General features: G+C 53.2%; 1 protein-coding gene across 4 annotated transcripts in view; it reads left to right on the forward strand.

Moving 5' to 3' along the window:
- Positions 1–6,694: 6,694 nt before the first annotated feature.
- Positions 6,695–22,217, forward strand: part of HPCAL1 (hippocalcin like 1) — a 109,664-nt gene continuing 94,141 nt past the window's right edge. For 3 of the 4 annotated variants that reach the window (XM_082745503.1, XM_082745505.1, XM_082745504.1), the window contains exon 1: positions 6,695–7,031. The gene's annotated coding sequence lies outside the window, so the exon portion shown is untranslated. The remainder of the gene's footprint in view (positions 7,032–22,217) is intronic. The other variant, XM_082745502.1, reaches the window with a different exon arrangement.

Consider the following 22,217-nt stretch of genomic DNA (forward strand, 5'->3'; position numbering starts at 1 on the left):
CAGAGGTTTTCTCGGGGTGGGTAACTGGAGGGACAATCGCTGGGGTGGGGGTATCTGTCTCTCCAACTTTGCCAGATATTGGCAAACCGTTCTCCTGAGAGACTGTTGGCATTTACACTCTCAGCTCAATGCCTGGGAATGTCTCTTTCCCCATGTCCCCTTCATTACTTTGTAGCAATTATGAAGAGTGCTGCGATCAACATCCCGCCCAAGTTTTGGGGTGGATGTATATTGGAAGAACTGCCAGACTGGCCTCCACAGCTAGCACACCATTTTGTACTACCACCGGCAAAGAACGTGGGTGGGTTCCAGCTTCTCCGGTCCTCACCCACACTTACTGTTCCTCTTTTTGATTATAAAAATGCTCATGTGTGTCAAGGAATCTCATAGAGGTTTTGCTTTGTATTTCCCTGATAACTAATAATGTTGGTCTTTCCATGTGCTTTTTGGCCCTGTACACGTATTGTCCTTAGACAGATGTCCACCCAGAACAAATTCCTTCCCATTTTTAAGTTGGGTCGTTCGTCTTTTTATTGTTGAGCTGTGAGACTTCAATTTATATGCCATAGAGACTCCTTATTAGATATACAGTGTGCAAATATTTTCTCCCCTTCTGGGGGTTGTCTTTTCATTTTCCTGATGGTGCCCTTTGAAGCCCCAGAGTTTTAAGCTTTGCCAACTTTTGCTTTGATTGCTTGTACGTTTGCTGTCATACCTAAGGAGCCATCGTCCAATCCAAGGTCCCAAAGATTTACACTTGTGTTTTCTTCTAAGGCTTTATTGCTTTAGCTCTGACGTTCAGGTCTTTGATCCATTTGGAGTTAAACTTTTGTATATGGTGTGAGGTAGGGGCCCCACTTCATTCTTCTACAGGTGACCGACCGTCTGTGCCCATCCTGTGGTTCCAACATCACTTGTTGGAAAGACTGTTCTTTCTCCCACTGAATTGTTTTGGCACCCTTGTCAAAAAGCAATCGATTACAAATGGAAGGGCTTATTTCTGGATTTCAATTTTGCTCCGTTCATCTGTGTACGCGTCCTTATGCCAGAACCACACTCTCTTGATTACTGCAGCTTTGTTGTAACGATACAGCTTTGCCAGCTGTATATTATAAAGCGCACTTCTGCTGTTTCAGAAGACTGCCTAGGCCAGTGGTTCTCAAAGTGTGGACTCCTGACCTGCAGCGTCATCATCACCTGGTAATTTGTTAGAAATGCAAATTCTTAGGCGAGACCCTAGACTTTGTGGATCATTAACTCTGGGGGTGGAGCTTAGCGATGTGTGTCCTTGCAAGCTCTTCAGGGGATTCCAACGTACCCGAAAGTGGGGATCCCTTGCATCTAAATGACAGTCGCCAGTCGCCTATGGCTATTAAGCCCTTGAATGGTGCTAGCCTGAACTGAGATGTGTGATAAATATAGAACACACACTGAATGTCAAAGACTTAATATGAAAAAAAAGAATGCAAAATATCTGATTCATAGGTTTTGGAGTGATTGCATGTTGAAGTAATAATATTTCCTCTATGTTGAATTAAAAAAATGTATCATTCAAATTAATTTCGCCTGTGTCTTTTTACACTTAAAAATGTGTCTGCGTATGTGGGTCACATTTCCTTTCTGCTGAGATGTGGACAGTCGGCTAGAAGGTGAAACGAGAGACAAGCAGCGCCGTGGGGGTGTTACTTCCATTCCACGTCAGCCGCCGAACTGTTCTGGGCAGAGAGTCACCTGCTATCCTGCTCAGAACATGTACCAAGTTCTCAGGCGTCAGGAGCTCCATTTCTCCAGAAGAGAACCCATCCGGAGCTGAGCTGGAAAGGCAAGGGGCCTTTTCCGGTTCAGACTGGTTGGGAACAGCGGTCAGAGCCGCTGTTTGTGTTTGGCTTTGGGTTTTGTGCTTGAGCCGGAGTATGGTGCCGCCAAACAGACTCTTGGCTGCTTCCCTCATGGTTCACCAGCATGCAAAGGATGTCGGGCCGGGTGTGCGGCTTCCCGGGCTGGAGGCTTGGCTGGACATATGGGGGGCCTGGCAGGCTACTCCTGGGTGCGCCCTGCCTACCCCAGGTCATCGTGCGGGACACGGACACAGGACCCCTTGAATCCAGCTGTGCCAACCAGCAAGGTACACCTGTCCCGGGGCTCCATTCCTATGCACGGTGAGCACACCTTGTGCAGCCGTGACTTCAAGATCGCCGCTCCAAGTCCCCAGCAGGTGCTTCGACAGGGTCTTGGGTCACTTTCCAAATCCTTGCTGCATCTGACCCTCTCCCCTGCCCTGGTCACCTGTGGGGAGCGCTGTCCTGAGGAAGAAAGCTCCCAGAGGTTAGGGGGTCTTGTTCAGGTGACACAGCTAGAATGTACCAGAACTGGGGCTAGAACCCGGGCCTCCCAAGATTCCGTGGGATGCTCTCCTATACATTTGTACTGAGTCGGTCAGCCTTTGATGAGCTGCTGATGATGCTGAAGGTAATGTCTTCTCAAGTATCTACCATGCCGCAGGCCCCTTTCATGCATTGCCTTTTTAAGTCCAAGGGAGACATGAATATCCACGTTTTATAAATTAGGAAATCGGAACCCTGGATTAGGGTTCAACTGGGATGGCTGAAGAGAAGGTTCTGGACCTACTAAGGGGGAAGGAGGGAAGAGGGGGGAGGGAAGGAAGAAGGGGGTTATTACCAAGGTCCCCATGCTGGTGACAGTGGGATTCAGACCTGCCTGTAGGTCTGCCTGCCCCAGAACCCTGCTCACTCTCCCCTGCACCTCAGTGGGCATGCCTTAGGGGACTCCGAGAGACGGCCCAGCCCCTGAGCCCTCACCGGAGAGCCAGGCTCCTCTCCACACCCTTCCCCTGTTCCTCGGGAAGCAGGGCAAGTGGGTGATGCACTGCTCAAGGAATAAAACAAGGTCCTGAGAGCTCCAGGTCCTGACGACCGGGTCCCGGGGCCCAGCTTTGAGACTCAGGGGGGACAGCTGGGCAGGCAGAGTGGGTAACAGAAGATGAGAAGTTATGTTGGTCTGTCTTAGCTTGTGTGGCCATAACAATATCCTGAGACCGAGAGGCCTGACATTTCTCTCTCACAGCTCTGGAGGCTGGAAGCCCAAGGTGTTGGCGGATTCAGAATCTGTTGAGGGCTCCTTCCCTGGCTTGCACTTGGCAGCCTTCTTGCCGTGTTCTCACACGGCCTCTGTGGAGAGCCAGAGAGATCTCATTCCCTCTTCCTCTTCTTGTAAGGCACCAATCCTCTTGGATGAGGAGCCCATCCTTATGATCTCATTAATCTTAATTACTTCCTAAAAGCCCCCTCTCCAAATACAGGCAGGTGTGCTGGGGCTTCAGTGTACGACTTCCACAGGGGCACAGCTCAGTCCATAGCAGGGGAGAATCTCCAGGTGAAGGGAGACTCTAGTTTATCTTGATACCTGGGCACTTGCAAGGGCGAAGGGAGACCCATGTGAATGTGCCTCTGAGTCACGCTCCCTAGGTAAGCCACGGGTCACAGCATCTGCCTCAGGGTCCTTCATGAGCACCGGTGGACCTCAGGGAGAGGCAAGGTGGCCTCGCCCTCCCATTTCCCCACCTCTGATCCACGCTGACCCTGGGCAGGATCCAGCCATCCCAGCAAGTCTTGCTATTGGCACTGCCAGCAAGTTTTCCGACTGTGTCCTCCGGGTTGCACTTCTGGGGTCGGGCAGGGTGGGCAGTCAGAGGGCTGTCTCTAGCCCAAGGGAGCATGGTCCACTCCATTCCCAGCAGCCACACTTCTCCCCTCTGCAGTTACAATGACACAGAGGACCAGAGTCAAAAGAGGACCTGGAGATCAGTGGACCGTCACCTCTTCAAGCTTTCAGAAGCAGGGGTCTGTGGGCTAGAAGCCTGGTTATTGGAAAGGACCTCCTTAGATAGGATTATCATTATTATTTTTAAAGATTTTGTTTATTTATTTTGAGAGAGAGAGAGTGAGAGTGCATAAGCACGGGGAGCAGCAGGCAGAGGGAGAGGAGAAGCAGGATCCCCATGGAGGAGGGAGCCCAATGAGGAACTTGATCCCAGGACCCTGGGATCATGACCTTCGAGGAAGGCAGATGCTTAACCGACTAAGCCACCCAGGTGCCCTAAGTCAGTTATTATTACGACTAATGAGGCTCATTCCTGACTTCAATTGTTTATAGCCATGGTATGGAAGACAAATTGTATATAGAGCAGGCCATCTCTTACATGTTGAATTGTTCCCCCATAAAGATGTTGAAGTCCTAATCTCTGGTACCTGTGAACATGACCCTGCTTGGAAACAGCGTCTTTGCCCATGGTCAAGCTCATTAGAACGGGCTCTAATCCAGTATGACTGGTGTTCTTCCACAAGGGGGGGAATTTGGACCCGGAGGCAGACACACACAGAGGAACGATGACAGGAAGACATAGGGAGAAGACCGCCATCTGTAAGCCAAGAAGCCCTTGACGGAAATCAGGGGAGAGGCCTGGGACAGATTCCCCCTCAGGTCCCTCAGAAGGAACGAACCTTGCTGACACAAAGATCTTGGACCTCCCAGCCTCCAGAACTCTGAGATAATAAACGTCTTGGTTTGAGCCAGCAAGCCTGGGGTACTTCCTTAAGGCGGCCCAGGACACTCACAGGGCACCATATCCCGAGTTGGCTCGTTGCTTTGCTCTAGTTTATTAAATTCAGAAGTACCTACTGAGTCACTACCGCATGGCCCGCGAGAATGAAAGGAAGAGGTCAGCTTGTCTCTCACCTGAGGGAGACATTCCTCCTTTAGATGCTCTGAAACAGAGGTAGAGACATGGCGACATGCTCACCCACTCCATGGGTTTCTCCATGACCCCTGGCAGCCAGAAAGCCCGGTGTGACTAATTCTGGTCCCTGAATGTGGACCCATGTTATGTGTGCCTCCTCTAGGCCTGGCTCCCGATGACCCTGAACCCCCCCCTTACCCCCAATACCACCCCCACCCCCCCGCCACCAGCACGATCTCTTCCCTTGTTGCTGGCTGGAAGTCAAGGGGCAGCAGTTCCTTGGAAGCCCTGAAAGAAGAATTTCGAAATGGAAGAGATGTTGGCGGAATCTCAAGACGGAAGGGGCTGGAATCCCTGATTGCCCGTGAGGAGCCTTCCCCGTGTCCCCCGACCTGGTGCCAAAGCACAGCCCGAGTGAGAAGTGGGTCTTACGTGTGACCACAGCAGAATATGACCTACGCCACTGAACCCAGTATCTGTGGTCACCCTGCTGACAGGCCTGGGCTTGACTTGGTGGGGGGGGCGTGGTGGTTCTCACCTACAGCCCTACCCTCTGTGCCTACAGACAGAGGAAGGCTGCTCAGTGCCCCTGGGCCCTGGTCTGCGGAGGAGAGATGCTGCCCCTGGGTACCAGAGCCATTCCGTGTGACCTCACCACAGCCCCACACGGCTGACTCTCACTGTCATTATTGTATTTAATCCCCACAGCGGGGCTGCCTAGGAGACTAACTCCGTGTAGGGCTGGTTTTGCCATTTGCTTGCTGAGACAGGGGTCTGGGCTCTCAGACCACCTGACCTGCCGGCCCCTCTCTTCCCGCCCAGCCGCCCACCAACATTCCTCTCTGCAGCCGCCTGTGGAGTGGGAGTTCACTCCCGGTGTTTTTGTGGAGGAGGCTTTGCAGGAGGATTTGAGTTTTCCCCTGGAGACGTCAGAAAGACAGTCTGTCTCAGCCTAACACTAACGCCCAGCTCCACATTCAGGGCTGTTTCTGTGGTTACCTTTCTTTGGGGATGTTTGGGGTGGGCGGTGGTGGTAGTGGTGGGTGTGGGTATGTGTTTGCTTTCCCCAGGGCCCAGATTTTCCGGAGCTACTGGGGTGAGAGGCTCTGGGAAGCACAGTCCCTTATTCCTTCCCTCTGTGCAGGTGCCTTAGAAGGGGGACAGAGGAAGTCCGCAGGAAACACAGGTCTGTCTCTCTCCCTGACTCCCAGGCCGCCTGTCCCTGGGACCCAGATGTCCACCAAACCCCTTCCCCAGCAGAGGCGGAAGACCCACAGCATGTCCGGGAGGGAAGGACCAGAAGAAGCCTGCTCCTCCTCCCGTCCATTTTAGAGACGGGGAAACCAAGCCCTCCAGAGTCTCGGGGACTCGCCCAAATCACCCAGAACCGACAAAGGCGACCAGAACTGGAACTCAGGTGTCCCCTCTCCGGGTCCTCAGCTCCTTCCCAGAAAGAGGCGCGGGAAGGCTGGTGGTAACAGCTCAGGGGCCTGGCGGCGAGGGTGCCAGAGGGCGCCGGGAGGCGGCCTGGGCCGAATCCGGCCTCTTCCCTTTCTGGGCCACACTTCCTGCAGAGGACCGGGGAGGCGGGGGAGTGGGCGCCGAGCTCGTCCCTCCCGGTGCCGCCTCCCCGCCTCTCCCACACCCGCAGGCCGGAGGCCAAGGGTTAGGGAAGCGGAACCGGTGCTCAGCTCCGCTCCTGCCCCGAAATCCACCAGGCCTGGGGCCGGGTCAGGGCCTAGGCTGGGCGGAGAGCGCGCTAAAGCGCAGGGACGGACCGGGCCGGGACGGCTCCGAGGCCCGGCACCCAGCAAGAGGCGTGGCTAGGGACAGGGGCGCGACCCGAGCGGGCTTGGTGGGCGGGGCCAATTCTGGGGGCGTGGCCGGGCGGGGGCGGGTCCGCAGGAAACTTGAGCGCCAGCCCCGGCCGCACGCCCCGCCCCCGGCCTCCGCCTCCGGGTCCCGCCTCCAAGTCCCTTCCTTCCCGGCGCTGGCGGGCGGGCCGCGGCGACTGCAGGCGGCGGACGGGCGGACCGGCGGACGGGCGGGCGTCTCCACCTCGCTCCCTCCCTCGCTGCCGGCTTCCTTTTGTTTTTCTGGGAGGAGATGAGCGCAGGGCCAGCGCGGAGGCTGCGGGCGCACGGAGGCCCGCGCTCCTAGCCACCCTCCCGGCCTCGGCGCGCTCGTCCCGGGCAGCGGCCCGCGCCCGCCCCAGCACCAGCTGCGCCGAACTTGGGCTCGGGAAGCCGGCGGACCGCGTCCTGCGCGGGAGCAGGTAGGGCAGCGGGGGGCTACGGGCTGCGGGCAGTGCGGGCGTGTGCACCGGCGTGAGCTGCGACCGGGCTCTCTGCGTGTGTGTGTGTGTGTGTGTGTGTCCGCGAGCGTGTGTGTTGGGGGTGCCTGTGTTTGCGTCGTGGAGTTGTGGGTGACCGCGGACGGTGGTGTATCCCTGGAACGGCGTGTCCTCGTGGGGATCCGTGTGTACAGTGGGTGTGCACATTTTGGGTTGCGTTTGTGGAATTGTGTGTCCGGGCGCAGTTGCTGGTGGGGACGGGTGCGGGGCGGGTGGCCGGTGTGAGCGGCTGCGCGTGGGGCGCGGGCAGCGGGGTGGGCGTGGGCAGTCCATCCCTGCGTGCGGAGCCCTCTGTCCCCTGCCGGCCGGCGCAGTGCGGAGCTCCAGGGGCCCCGGGGACAGCTGGCATCCGAAGGAGCTAGCGCGGGCCTCTGGGGCAGCGTGGGCTAGTCCCCTGGGGGGCCGGTCCGTGCGGCCCACGTGGGTGGCAGGTGCGCTCCGGCCAGGGGAGGGGACCGGCTCGGCCGCCATCTGCTCCCTCCCCACTAGGCCGAGGGGCGACGGACAGAGCCGTGCTCCCGAGTCAGGAGCCCCGGCCTCGCCGTGACTCGCACTGCGACCTGGGCCAGACACGCCACCTTATCCGGTAGAGGTTTGCTTCTCTTGCAAACGGGGACAGTTCCTCCCTTGGGGTCTGCCGTGACATTTCAGAGGAGAACGCACCAAAGATGGCTCTTGGTCCAGTGCTTGGCACATAGTAGGTGCTGAGTTAATTGAATTAGTGTCAATTAGTGCTCTCTCTCTCTCTTTTTTTTTTTAACCCTTTTTTTTATTCTTTATCGCGGGTGGGGCTGTTGCATCCCCCACCCCCACCCATCACGCCCCTAACTTAACTGCGAAGCACCGAGATTCGAGAAAGTTTAGGCTGACGGCTGCGCTGCCTGCTCGCCGCACCTCCCTGGCGCCGCCGCCTCGGGCGTGCAGCAGGGAAGGCTCCCGCGCCCGAGCTGGGGGTCCCTCTCCTGGCCAACTGCGGCGGCTGCTGAATGAGTCGGGAGCCTTTTTGTTCAACAAGTGCCTAGTCCCCGGGGCTTGCGGCTCAAAGAGTCAGGGCGTGAAAGTGGCGCTCCCCGCAGAGACGGACCTCGGGCTCCCAGGGCATCCTGGCCGGGCCTGGTCAAGCTGAACGCCATCCCCTTGACTCCCGGCCGATACCGAGTCCTCCTAGAGGAGGGTGTTTGCCAGGACCGCAAGTCCTGCCTGGGGCCTCCGTGTCGGACCCTCCTACCCTACCCCCTTCCACCCAAGGGTGGTTCTGTTGATCAGGGGGTCCCCAGGGGTCCGGGGGATCCTTCCTCCTAGTCCTACACCTTAATTTTTAAAATATTTAGTTCGAAGCCTACTACTACGTAACACTGAACTGCAGTGACCGCACACACCCTGGAACCACGATTTGCTCTCAGGGAGAGTCCTGCCGACTGCAGCATCGCACTTGCTAGACCCAGCAGGGCCAGGTGGCCCGGGCTGGCCTGCTGCCTTCTGCCAGAGCTGGTGATTCCTTCCCTCCATCGCTGTGGTTTCTTTTTTCCTCTCAGGACCCTTCCCAGTCGGAAAAACAAATAAGCTTTTGAGAAGGGAGTTGCGGAGGGCATGGTGCATGGTTTTCTCAAAATGGAACATGGGCCTGGAAGGGGCATGGGGGGGGGGCGTGGGGCTGAGCAGCGGGGCTGTGCCTAGGGATGGGATGTGTCTCCCGGGGTCACCTGCTCCCGGTGGGTGTGCTCAGGAAAGCTGGAATCCTTTGCAGGATTTTATGACACAGGAGCAGAAAGCTCTTGCTTGGTCTGTCTTCTGCCGGCCCCAAAAGCTGAGGTCTTGGCGGTGACGGCAGGCCGGAGGACCTGGAGGAGCCAAGTGTTCATCTGATTGGGTGTGAGGGGCACAGTTAGAATGCAACCTGCTTTTTTTCTGTTGCAGAAAATGATTTTATAACCTAGAGGAGAAAAGGGCTTTTCATCTGAATCCTACTGTCTTCCCTATAATCAGATTGAGTAATAATGGGGGGAAAAAATCAGGCTGGCTTTCTTAGCTCAGAAGACAGACCAAAAGCTGGGCTGTTTGTTGTTGGGGTTGTTGTTTTGTATTTTCCTGCTTAAAACCAGCCCTTTGTCTCAAGCAAACCAGTGCTTCGGCCCTAGATCTATTTCTGTTTCACTTTTGAGAGCGCCTCTAATTACTGAGCTCTTGAGGTTTTGTTGGATAATGTGCTGGAGGGAAGGCCCGGGGGCTCTGCCTCCTGCCTGCCTCCCGCCTGCCTGCCTGCCTGCCTGCCTGCCTTCGGATGTGCTGACTTTTAGCCTTGCCTGCTCCCTTCGGGTCCTACTTGGATGCTTTCCGCAAGGTGAAAAATAGATGTCAACGTGTGATAATAATTTGGGACACCTGGCATTGGCCATCAGATGCCTGGAAGCGCAGACTTGTGGAGAAACAACAGGTCAGACCCCCAGAAGAACAGAGATTTGCCCAAACCTGAGCTGGTGATCCGTTCATTTCCAATAAGCCCTCTAGAGGGAAACTCTAAGAGATAGAAAGGAGCTCAGACTAATGCCTTCAGAATTTTATCTTAATGCCTCTTTCTGGCCACTGGGCTGTGCAGAATTAGAAATACAAGCTGTTGAGGGACAAGGAGTGGCCTTGCCTTAGTGCACAGTCCCCATGGGGGCCTCCTCCTTCCTGAGCTCAGTCTCTACCTGGAGCTGCTCTGGAGTTTCATCCTGGTAAAGCAGTAGTGCTGTCTTTTGGGGAGGGGGGTCCCGGGGGGTGGGGGGCTTGATCCACTGCCTTATTTGGCTCCATGTGCACACTTACTTGTAAGACTTGCTTTTTCCTGGGGCACCTGGGTGGCTCAGTGGGTTAACCCTCTGCCTTCGGCTCAGGTCATGATCTCAGGGTCCTGGGATCGAGCCCTGCATGGGGCTCTCTGCTCAGCAGGGAGCCTGCTCCCCCCCCCCCTGCTTGCCTCTCTGCCTACTTGTGATCTCTCTCTCTTTCTGTCAAATAAATAAATAAAATATTTAAAAAAAAAAGACTTTATTTTCCCCATAGTATACCCTATTGAACGTTTGTGTATCAGGCAGTCTGTCTCCCCCTTACGCCTGTGGTCCTTCCCCCTGTCCCAACTTATCCTGGGACCTTGTATGACCACTTGCAAGTGACAAAGCGCCTAGGTCACTTGGGGACTGGTGTTAATCCGGGATACTATTAAGGAGCCCCACAGTTATTTGGCGCCACGGGGTAAGCTGTTCGGCAGCTGACGTTTCATCGATATCAGGATCAGGTTTGTGTTCGAACTGAGTGTGCCAGCAAGCCCTAAACCAAGCTTGTTTGTGAGGGGACAGTCTTTCGAATTTGTTATTCGGCCAGCCTGGGATCAGTGGGGGATTAGGTGTGTTTTGCTAGTGTGTCAGTCCCGGATGTTGTCATTGTGTTTGTGGAAGGAGGGCGCTTACCAACCTTAATTGTGCTCTGTCTACCTTGGGATTCACCATTCTCCTGCAGTCTCATTGGATTTCTCGGGTGTTTTCCCCGCCCACACGTAAGGCTGTGCATCTCACGTGGCTCCTGTCCTCTTCCCTTTGGATTGAGTTCCTAATCAGGGGATGGCAGGTAGTGGTATATGGAGAGAGCAGAACAGGCTTAGGGGCTGTCCCGGTAACTCTTGTCCCATGAGGGGGAGTGGGGAAATGTTTCTTTCAAATCACTTCCCACCCCCCACCCCCCCAAAAAAGGTTGGAGTCTAGTGGCACGGGTTTTAATGTAACTTCCGGTAATCAGTATGGTTCGACAGGTGAACGTTTCTTAGGCACTGATGAGCAAGGTGCAAGTCTAAAGAATTATTTTTTTTTATCATCAGGAAAGCACAGTAAATCCTTTAAGAGAGCCCTGCCTCGGCCATGTCCTTTCAAGTATAATTGAATTTCAGAGGCAAAGCTTCATATCTCTGCATTTATGAGGCATGACTAACTGAAGACACTTACGGAGAGATCCCAGGCTCTTCCTGGCGCAGCCCTTCCCTGCTGGCATCAGGTGGGCAAAGATGTCTTCTTGGGGCTCTTTAAATCTACCTGTTTTTTTTTTTTTTAAAGATTTTATTTATTTATTTGAGAGTGAGAGCAAGTGAGTGAGAAGGGAGCGCATGAGCAGGGGCGGGGAGCAGAGAGAGAGGAAGATACAGATGCCCCCGCTGAAGCAGGGAGCCCGCTTCGGGGCTCGATTTCAGGACCCTGAGATCATGACCCCTGAGCTGAAGGCAGACGCTTCACTGACTGAGCCGCCTGGGCGCCCCTTCATTTACCTTCATAAGCCAAGTGCATCCTGCCCTCCCCTGCTAATCCAGCAGCCGTGTTTTCCAGATATCTGTTGCTTTGAGCTCTTGAGGTGCCCCTCAGGTTGGCAGGAAGCCAGGAAACGGGTCGGGGTGCTGGCATCAGTCCCACCTGCCTCACTCGACGAGAAGTTTCTGAGGAGCAAGGGATGGGTCGGTGACCCTTGGCTAAGAAGCACTCAGGCTAGTTAAGTTTGTATTCCCCGGGTAAGGCTGCTGTGATCTGCAGACAGGAAGAAGGCTTTGCGGGGTGTGCGGTTCCCGTGGGAGTCTCCCTCGATTGCCTCAGGACCCTGATGCTTCCTTCCAGCTGGAAGCTTCCTTTGCTCTGTGCCTCTTTCGGCCACGGAGGGGTCCCTTCGGCAGCGTTCTCTGAGCTCTCCTCTCACCTGGGCTCACGCCTGTGCGCTGGCAGGTGAGCAGACCTGAGCTCTTCCCACGCTCAGACCCAGCCCTGTGGTACACGCTCCGTGCTGCTCCACATCAAAGCAGAGCCCAGAACTTTCCTCCAACCGAGTCCCTCTGCCTGTTGTAGTGATTGCCTCTTGCCTACTCGTTCATTACAGCTAGAAATCTCAGGAGTGTTTCTGGGCTCTTTCCCCTTTTTTTCGTCTAGGAATCCTGAGATGGTCAGTCCTCTGAGGCCCGAGCCCTCCTCTCTGACCCCACGACTCCTGTCCCTACAGGGCTGAGCTTTCTCATCCCTTATCCTGGGGCCCTGCTTCCACCTGGGTCATTGCTGTCATCAGATCACTGTGGGAAACAGATTTTCTCATCTCACTCGACACTGTGGTCCCCGCCCCCCCCGTCCCCCCCCCCCCCCCCCAGTTCATGCTCTTGCTCTGTAAGACACCTGCTGGGTGCCTTGCTTCAAGCCGAGACTTTGAAACCCAGACCCAGGCTTTCTCCCTGCCAGAGCCCAGCTTGGGCTTCGGGTTGGGGAGCCGGCCTGAGGAGCCCTCAGACCTTGACAAGAGCTCCAAGGAAGCACTTCCCCCTGGGCTGGGGGGCGGGAGGGGGGTAGGGGGGTGCTGGCTCCCAGCTGTGCTGGAAGTGGTGCAGGTGTCTGGGGGGAAGTGGGACCAGGAGGGTGAGCCTGGCGGGGTTGCCACAGCACCTGCCTTTCTTCTCTCCCACCCAGACTTCTTTATTGGCTAAACTCCTGCTCATCCTTGGGGAAAAAAAATCTTTTTAACTAACAGCTTTATTGAGATACAGTTTATATACCGTGAAGTGTACCCATTTCAAATGTACAATCCAGTACTTTTCAGTAAATTTACAGAATTATGCAGCCGTCACCACAATCCAGTTTTAGAACCTTTGCATCACCCCAGAAAGCTCCCTCCTGCCCGTTTTCTGTCACTCTCTGTCCCCGCCCCCATCCCCAGGCAACCGCCAATGGGCTTTCTGTCTCTACATCTGCCTTTTCTTCCTCCCTCTCCTTTATAGATTTGGCTGCAGGGCCTTCTCCTTGAGGCTTTCCTGGAGTTTTCCATTGAGAATTGGTTGCTCCCTCAGGAAGATCAAAGGGGCTGGGTGCTCAGGAAGATCAAAGGGGCTGGGGCAGGCCGGCCAGCTCTGTGATGCCCTGGCTTGGTCCTTCTGGCCCCTATCCCTCCCCTAGTGCAGCGCTGGGCCCCTGGACTGCTCCCAGGGCCTGTTGTCTGCTCTGCGCTCAGGTGAAGTTGCTCCCCCCCATTTCTTTTGTGGGCTCCCGAGTATCCAGCAGGGGGGTTCGGATTTAAAGTACAGAGTGAGGCAGAAGGGGTCAACCCATTATTTATATATGTATGTATATATTTAAAAGATTTTATTTATTTATTTGACAGAGAGAGATCACAAGTAGGCAGAGAGGCAGGCAGAGAGGGGGAAGCAGGCACCCTGCTGAGCAGAGAGCCCGATGCAGGCCTCCATCCCAGGACCCTGAGATCATGACCTGAGCCGAAAGCAGAGGCTTAACCCACTGAGCCACCCAGGCGCTCTAAACCCTTTTTTTAAATGAGAAAATCTAGGATACCTGGAGCACACCAACTCACCCAAAACCTTGGGCAAGGAGAAGAACCAAGAATGAAGCCAGGTCAAGTTCTCTCCCACCCCTGTTTGGTAGCCAGGATCTGCCCTTCTGGGGCTTTTTCCAGAGTGATGTTCAGTTTCTCGTCAGGGTCTCCAAGCCATGGAAGTTCCTTGTGGGGCATGAGCGGTGCATGGCGCTTCTCCATTTGCCCCAGTACTTGGCTCACAGCTGATGGGGTAGCAGTGATGTAAGCGTGCGTGGGCGCAGGGAGGTCTCCCGGGAGGTAGACAGACAGGGGCGCTGGGAGGGGAGGGCACTTGCCTGGGTTGTGCGTTTCAGAAGAACTTCCCTTCTTGGGTTATTTTTGTTCTTCAAGGAAAAGCAGAAGAGAAGACCCATTTTGCAGATTGCAAATTGAGTCACAGAAATGTACAGACAGGTAGATCTGGGTCGGGGTGTGTAGGCCACTGGGTCCCCAATGGTCTCTCTTCACTGTTAACTAACAAAGTTAACAAAAACAAAAACAAAAACAAAAGAAAGCCCTCCAGTAGGGGTAACAAACAAAACTAAACAGAAAGCACAAATGGTGTCTCTCTCCCACTGAGGCAGAGAACTTTCTCGGTAGACAGCAAGAGTGTCTTATGTCCTTCGGAAGATGGCGGATGTTGGGGTCCGGCAGGCCTGGGTTTGAGTCAGGCTCTGTTCCTCTTCTGGGTGACGCTTTCTGAGCCTGTTCATGAAGGGATTCTGGGGCCACGTTAGACTGCACGTGGACATGGATGTAGAGTTGTTGTGGAGGAGTCATCAACTGGTCACGTACATGTCTGTGGTTAAGTGGCGGCCATTATTGCTATTTAACGTTCCCAGAAGGCGTTCCTTGTCTGCCACGAAGGTTTTCTTCTCATATTCGGTTTATTAGGCACCTTTTGACCCAGGCTGTAGGAGCAAAGCAGTTGTTGGGAGAGCCTGTGCGTGTGTGTGAAGGCCTCCGGCAGGGAGCTGGTGCGGGCCATAATTTGGAGGTCAGGGAGCTGCCATCTTGGATTGCCCGGCTCATGTCTTCTCAGAAGGTTTTCTGGGGGTCTCTGACACAGCCGTGGTGTACTTGGGGGGCTGCCCAAAGTGATCTGGGCGAGGTCATTCTGCAGATCTAGGTAGGTTGTTCCTCAGACCCAGGGAGGCCCTGATCTCTTGATCCCCTGCCTCCAAGAGTGGTTGGAACCATTTTTTGGGTTGGCTTGCGAGCGTGCTAGTGTGCCTGGAGACTCTTGGGAACACCGGCAGCGTTTCGATTCTCTGTGGCTGTGTGTCTGGATCACAGCACGTTTATTCCCCCTCCAGCAGCAAAATGCTCAAGTCCCTGCTTCCTTCCTGTGCATTTAACAGACGTTTCCAGAAAATAGAATTGACGACAGCTCCCCACCCTTCCCTGTCACTCCCATCCTTTCCCTTTGCCGTGCTGCAATCCATTTTTGGAGGGAAGCGAGAACCTCTCAAAATCAATCATCTGGGTTTAAAAACAAATCATTTCCAACATCGTATGATTTTCCGTATTTACATGTGGGGCTGGGGAGTCACTCCTGCCAGAGTGAGTGTAGGATGTCTAGAAAAGCCTGTGCCCCAACCGTGGGCCCAAGGCAGAGCTGTGGGTGGGCAGGACTGGTGGCTCGCTCTCTCGCTCGCTCTCTCTCAGCCCTCTCCAAAGCGTGGGGCGGCAGTCGCAGGAATAAGCCTTTATTAAAAATCCTCAGTCATGCAGTGCCAATCCCATGCTTGGTGACGCAGCCTGGACAGTCTGGCTCGGCTTCCAAGGGTGGGAGACGAAATCTGTTGGCTGCTTTGCCTTCTTTGGGTGTCTTTCTTGTAAGTACGGGAAGGTAGGAAGAGGCCTGGGACAGGTGTTGAGGCTCGGCTTTGGCCCTTAGGGCCTATTCTTATTCTTATAACACACTCTGGGGTGTGTTTGTCCCTCCTCTTTATCTCTGAAGGTGGGATAAAGAATTGCCGCTTTTATTAGCTTATGTTCTTGGTGATACGCTATTATCTGCCCTCAAAACAAATGGCCTGGCTGATTGTTTTCAGAGCTGGCTGTGAGGAGAAAGCTCATGCATTTGGGAGTGATTTTTGCTGTCGTTGGAGGAAGTAGGGGGAGGGGGTTTGTAGCACAGGTGAGGAATTCCAGGTCCTCTCGGCCAGGGCCCCCCAAGCAGTGTGAAGATCTCACTGTGGCCCATTTCCCCTTCCCCTGTGCTTTGTCCCGGGCCACATGCTGGCTTCCCAGCATACCGTGTTATCAGTCTCACCATCACTATCCCCGTCATCACTGTCATCACCATCCTCCTCCCCTCCTCCTCACCGTCATCACCACCGTCACCGACACCTTCCTCATCCCCACCATCCCCCTCTCCACCACCATCACTGTCCTCTTCCTTCTCACCATCACTACCATCATCACCATCATCATTCTCTTTCTTCTCATCACCATCATCACCATCATTACCATCACCTTCCTCCTCCTTCCCTCCTCCTCACCATCATCATCCCATCGTCATCACCACCATCACCACCATCACCACCATCACCATCATCACCATCATCATTCTCTTCTTCCTCCTCATCACTGTCATCACCATTAACACCACCATCACCATCATCATCACCGCCATCACCATGGTCACCATCATTACCACCATCACCATCCTCATTCTCTTCCTCCTCATCGCTGCCATAACCACCATCACTATCATTACCATCACCTTCCTCCTCCTCATCACTACCATCATTACCACCATTACCATCACCACCGTCATCACCATCACTATCACCACCATCGTCATTGCCATAACCATCATCATCCTCCTTATCATAATCATCCTCCTTATCATAATCATCACTGTCACCGTTACCACCATCACTGTCATCATCATCGCTGTCGTTATCATCACCTTCACCACCGCCATCAACACCCCATCCAGTCTCCACATTTCTTCCTCATGTTTGGGTCACTGCTTCATAGAGCCCATTTCTGTTGAGTGAGCTGTTCTTTGTCGACAGGTTGTGTGGGGACACCTACTGTTAGGAGGGTCATGAGGAGAGTTAGTACGAGATGATGGTAGGCATAGAGAACCCAAATGGGTGGGTGATGGAATGTTACTCTAACAAAGGCTTCACAAGACTCATTGATCTGGAATATTCTTGGAAAAATCCCACCTGTGATGGTTAATTTTATGTGTCAATTTGACTTGGCTAAGGGATGCCCAGATAACTGGTAAAACTGTATTTCTGGGAATGTCTGTGGGGATGTTTCTGGTAGAGATAAGCATTTGTGGCACGCCTGGGTGGCTCAGTGGGTTAAAGCCTCTGCCTTCAGCTCAGGTCATGATCCCAGCATCCCAGCAGGGAGCCTGCTTCTCCCTCTTCCTCTGCCGCCACTCTGTCTGCCTGTGCTCGCTCGCTCTCCCTCTCTCTCTCTGATTAAAAAAAAAAAAAAAAAAAAAGAGATAAGCATTTGAATTGGTAAATTGAATAAGGGAGACCCCCTTCCACAGTGTGTGCAGGCATCATTCAATCCCATGAGGGCCTGAATACAGCAAAAATGAGGGGGAAGGTGGAATTCACTTTGCTTGAGCTGGAGTGTCCGTCTTCCCTTGTCCTTGGAGATCGGAGCTCCTGGTTCTCCGGCATTTGGACTCGGACTGACACTTAGACCATCAGCTCCTTTGATTCTCGGGCCTTTGGAGTTGGACTGAATAACACCAGCTTTCCTGGGTTTCTAGCTTGCAGTTGGGAGGTTGTGGGACTCTTAAGCCTCCAAAGTCACATGAGCCAATTCCAGTTAAGTCTCCTTGACTGAGAAATCACCTGCCTGCAGGCCCAGGAGAGACCCAGTGGTTCCTAGTCTGTTGAGCTCCACGTGGCCCTTCCAGGGAGGATAAATTTGGCCCCTGTTGTATTGTGTAGGCCGTTTGCTGGCCCTCTTCACCAGTACTGGTTGGAACCTCACCTCCCTGGTTGTGCACTGTGCTTGTCTGCCTCTCCTAGGGCAGTGGGCCTCTCTGCATGTAGGACCTTGTGGATTTCTCCTCCCTGGCCCCCCATTCCTGGCACAGAACCTGGAACACAGTGGATGCCCAGATGTGTGCCTAAACCACGGCTCCCTTCCGTCAGTGGGAGGATGGTGGGGGAGTTGAAGTATTTAACCTCAACGCCTTTGCCAAAAGGGCCTGCTTTGCAGGCTGGATGTGTGATCGGCGGGGCATCACTATTTTCTGTGCTCGTCACTGATGGCAAGTGTTTTTCCCATTCGCTAAAATTGCAGCACCGCGGTGTAGAAGCCATCAGGGTTTTCTGGGCTGGCGGAACGAGCCCCATCTGATTGTCGAGGTCTGGCTTTAACTTGGCATGAGTGGTTTTTCCTCTCTAGATTGCAGTTTTTTGGTTTGTCGAATGGAGCTTGGGACTAGGTAGTCTCTGCATTCTCTATCAGCTCTACAGTTCAGGAAAAATGTTCAAAAATGTAAATTTGGGGGGCACCTGGCTGGCTCAGTCCACGGAACATGCAACTCTTGATCTCAGGGTTGTGGGTTGTGACTTCGAGCCCCACGTTGGGTGTGGAGATTACGTAAAAATAAAATCCTTTTTTCTATAAAGACTTTATTCACTTGAGGGGGAGAAAGATAGTACGAGCAGGGGGCAGTGGGAGAGGGAGAAGAAGACTCCCCACTGAGCAGGGAGCCCAGTGCTGGGCTCGATCTCAAGACCTAGAGATCATGGCCTGAGCTGAAGGTAGACGCTTAACCAACTGAGCCACTCAGGCGCCACTTAAAAATAAAATCTTAAAAAAAAATGTAAACTTGAGTTATGGGGCACACCCAACATAAGCATGGAGAGAATTTTCCTAGCTCAACTGACTGCAAAAAAAAAGAACGTTCTAGAAAGCACAGACACCTTAGTAAGTGCTATTTCATGGGCTGGCACCTTGATTCAGAAGAAGCTGGTCCTGTAGAGGGACAAGCCTGTGGCGCACAGATGAGAAGGAAGGGGAAGGGTCAGAGGACACTGAACTTGGGGAGGTGACCTCTGTATGTTTCACCTACCCCTCCGTCATTCAGCATGTTCCTATAACTTCCTGTCCCAGGACGGTGCTGTATATGAACGAAGAGGATGGGCTCATGGTACAAAGGTGGTGAGCGACGTTGGCGGGAGCACAGAAGCCTGGCGGTGGAGCCGCTGAGTTCTCAGGCCCTAGATCTGGTGCCTGATTCAGGAGCTCTTGACTATCCCTTTAAGAGGACACACCCAGGGAAAACCAGTGCAGAAGATAGAGCCCTCCTTTTTGTAATGGTGCAACTCTCTTCTTGCTGGGAGGCCCTCACTGCTGATATCACCAAACTGGTAGACTCAGCTTTCTGCTTTGATTAACCATGACTCAGGGAGAATTAGGGAGTATTATAGAAGACAAGGAATTGTGTTATTCTTGGACAAAAGCGTACGTTAACACAAACTCCTGAATTGATTGAGCTAATTTAATTACTGAGAATTCTTTGAGGGGCACCTGGGCGGCTCAGTGGGCTAAACAGCCAACTGTCGGCTTTGGCTCAGGTCAGTCAGGGTCATGAGATCGAGTTCTGTGTCGGGCTCTGTGTTCAGGCCAGAGTCTGTTCAGGAGTCTCTTCTCTCTCTCCGCCCTTCTCCTGTGCTCTCCCCAACCCCATACATAAACAAACAAACAAGCAAACAAATAAATAAAATCTCAAAAAATAATTCTTTGAAATGAGCACATTTATGGTTATAGGCTGCTAGGTTTTTGCTAAAGGGGTTAAAAACAAGCAATTTAGGCATTTCAATATATACAGGGCTGGGGAGCAAGGTATAGAACTATAGGGACAGTTTCATTCCAGTTATGTTTATGAGGGGAAAAAAAAAAAGAGAAAACAGGAGAAGGGCATACCCCAAACTTTCAGCAGTGGTTGAGGCTGATGGGATCATGGTGGTTTCTCTTCCTGGCCTTTTCGTATTCCTCTACACTCTGAATTTTTACCAATAGCTGTGTATTACTCTTGCAACTAGAAGGAAAAAAAGGTTTTAAAAGGAACCCCAAGGACACATTCCTCTGATAACCTTGTTTACCGTGTTATTTGCTTAGCAAACTTTTCTTTTTATAGTCAGACTGTCTGGAACCCAGGAATTCCATAGTTGTGATGATTTGAATTAATGGAAATTTATCGTGATGCATCATTAGAATTTGCTAATCTCATCTAAATTCAATGCGGAGTAACTTTATTAACTGGGTATGAAGAAGAATGTTGTGAGCCTTCTTAGAAATTCACCATTTCAACATGGCAACGGGTAGAGTTTGTTTAAGGTCGAGAATATGCTGCTTCTTTTTTACTTGCTCGAATTTGGGGGTTCCCTTTGTTTCTTGATCTGGAAGAGCCTTTGTGGTTCCCACGGGGTCTGTCCAGAGTGTTTGAATGAGGTGGTCGGTGTCCTCACCCCGCCCATGGCTGGTCTCGGCTCTCACTGGTTTTCCTTTGCTTTTCTCACCACCAGGTGTTCAGCACAGTGGCCTTCCTCCAGGGATGGTCTCCTTGCTGTTTGTCGGTTGGGCTGCTGTTCAGCTCCCTTTTTGAAAATAACTTTTTCTGTTCCCCATCCTTGACCTCCCTGGCTTCATGCCCGCCTGAGAGCAGAGCCGCTGGTCTTCATCCTCTTCCAGTTGGAGGCGAGTCTTCCCCACTCCCTGTGCTGCTCAGGCCTCGGACCTTGTGTTGACTTGGGTTGGTATTGGGTTGACATTGGGTTGACCATCTTTCTTTACTGGCTGGGGAGCAGGACCCCCGCAGCCTTTGTTAGGGCCTTGCCTGACTTTTGGTGGCATTGTTCCAGACGCTTCTTAGGCTGCTTTTTTTTTTTTTTTTTTTTCAGAGGTTCATCTGCCTGAGTCCAGGATACTGAGTCAGCAGTGGGAGGTTGTGAAGTTGAGGCCAGTCATCAGAGGACTTGGCCAACATGAGGGATACATTTCAGGGTGAATGAGGGAGAGATCCTGGTGGCTGGCCATATAATGTGAAATACCAGATGTTGCCTCTGCTCCTGGCTCAGAGTCTGCCTATAGTTTAGTTCCCTGGATTTGAAATTTAAAAAAAAAAAAAAAAAATCACAACTTTATGGTCCGAGGTCCATATTTCTGATCCTGAGCTAGAAAATAGTTGTCAGCAAAATTCCGTACACATCGGGTAGACTATGTCAGGATCTTAACCATAAGGAACCCATATTTTTTAAAAAAAATTAGTCTGGCTACAGTGTTCAGAAATTATTATTTTTGAAAGCTGGGTCCTCAGTTTATTGTAGGATTCCACATGGAGGCAGGAAGGAAGCCCTCCAAATCCCTGGAAACAGGTAGGTTACCATGGAGACTGGGCGTGTCCCTGTGGTTTCCCAGTTGTCCTGGAAAAGGAGCAAGCCGGACTTCTCTTTCTGAAATTATGTGAAGGGTCATACGTTTTGTGGACTTCGACAGTGATTTCTGACATGATTTTGCCCTCCTTTCTGTTTGTCTAATTGTTAATGCTGTGTGCCCCTGCCTTTCCTGCCAGAAACACTAAAAAAACAAAAAACAAAAAACAAGGGAACACCCACTGGAAACATCAACCAGAACAAAATCTTTTAATAAAGCTAGGGATGCTCTCTTTAGCGCCAACGATGATTACTCTACAGTTCGGCAAATTAGTTCTACTCTTTTGTCTTGTACGCCGGGCTGGGCTCTGGGCCCTGGGGACCAACAGTGAGCACGATATTGGGGGCCCTGCCCTTGCCAGGCTGGTGTTGTGGTTGTGACCCATAAGGAGACAGCTTGAAGCCAGGAGGGGTCCAGCGTGAAGCCAAGGAGGGGCCCTGGGCCGATGGGCAGCAGCTCCCACCAGCAGCCACGGAGCCACAGCCAGCCTCCCACAGCAGCAGCGGCTGTAGGCTCGTGGCGGGCCTCCCTGCCTCCCTCTCCCTCTCTCCTGCCGAATGCTTCTTTCCGCAGAGAAGGCATGTCCTCTTTGTCCTGCCTGCTGCACGTTTGTAGTAAGCAAGGACCTGTGCCACCTCACCACTGGGTGGCCTGTTTTGCACAAGCTTGTTGACTGGCGGGGACCTCGAGTGGGCTTGTCACACCCTACAGAGGCTGCCGGTAGGCACGGGGCAGAGCTGGTGGCCACACTGGGTGTCGGGGACGTCGAGGAAGCGGCAGACTCCAGCCTCTGCGCACCTCGTGCTTAGACCAGCGGTCATGGCCGCAGAGGATGCTGTCATCTGAATGAAAAAACCACCCTCAGGCCCCCAGGGTCCCGGGCCCCCCGAGGAGACTTCCTGCCTCATCAAGCTGCAGAGGGGGACCCCAGACTAGAGCTGTCTCTTCTTGTTTTGCGCCCACCATGGATCCTAATCTGGGGCTTGAACTCACAACCCTGAGATCCAGACCTGAGCTGAAATCAAGAGTCGGGTGCTTAATGGACGGAGCCACCCGGGGTGGGGAGTGGCACTAAAGATGTCTCTTCTTGACGCTGGACTGACTTCTGTTCTAAGGGACAGTGAAGAGACTGTTCTTTTCCAAAGGAGAAAAGGCACCTGCGTGGACTCAGTCCCTATCTTGCTCCCCTTCCCAGGGTGTAAACAGCGCCCACTGTTGCTTCCCCAGGCAGGTCCCTTGGGTCTGCTGGAACACAGCCCCAGGAATCCCTTTCTTCATCTGATGTGGGAATGATAAAACCCTCCCTCCCTG

This window comes from Mustela nivalis (genome assembly GCF_964662115.1).
Source record: "Mustela nivalis genome assembly, chromosome: 8".
Classification (NCBI taxonomy): domain Eukaryota; kingdom Metazoa; phylum Chordata; class Mammalia; order Carnivora; family Mustelidae; genus Mustela; species Mustela nivalis.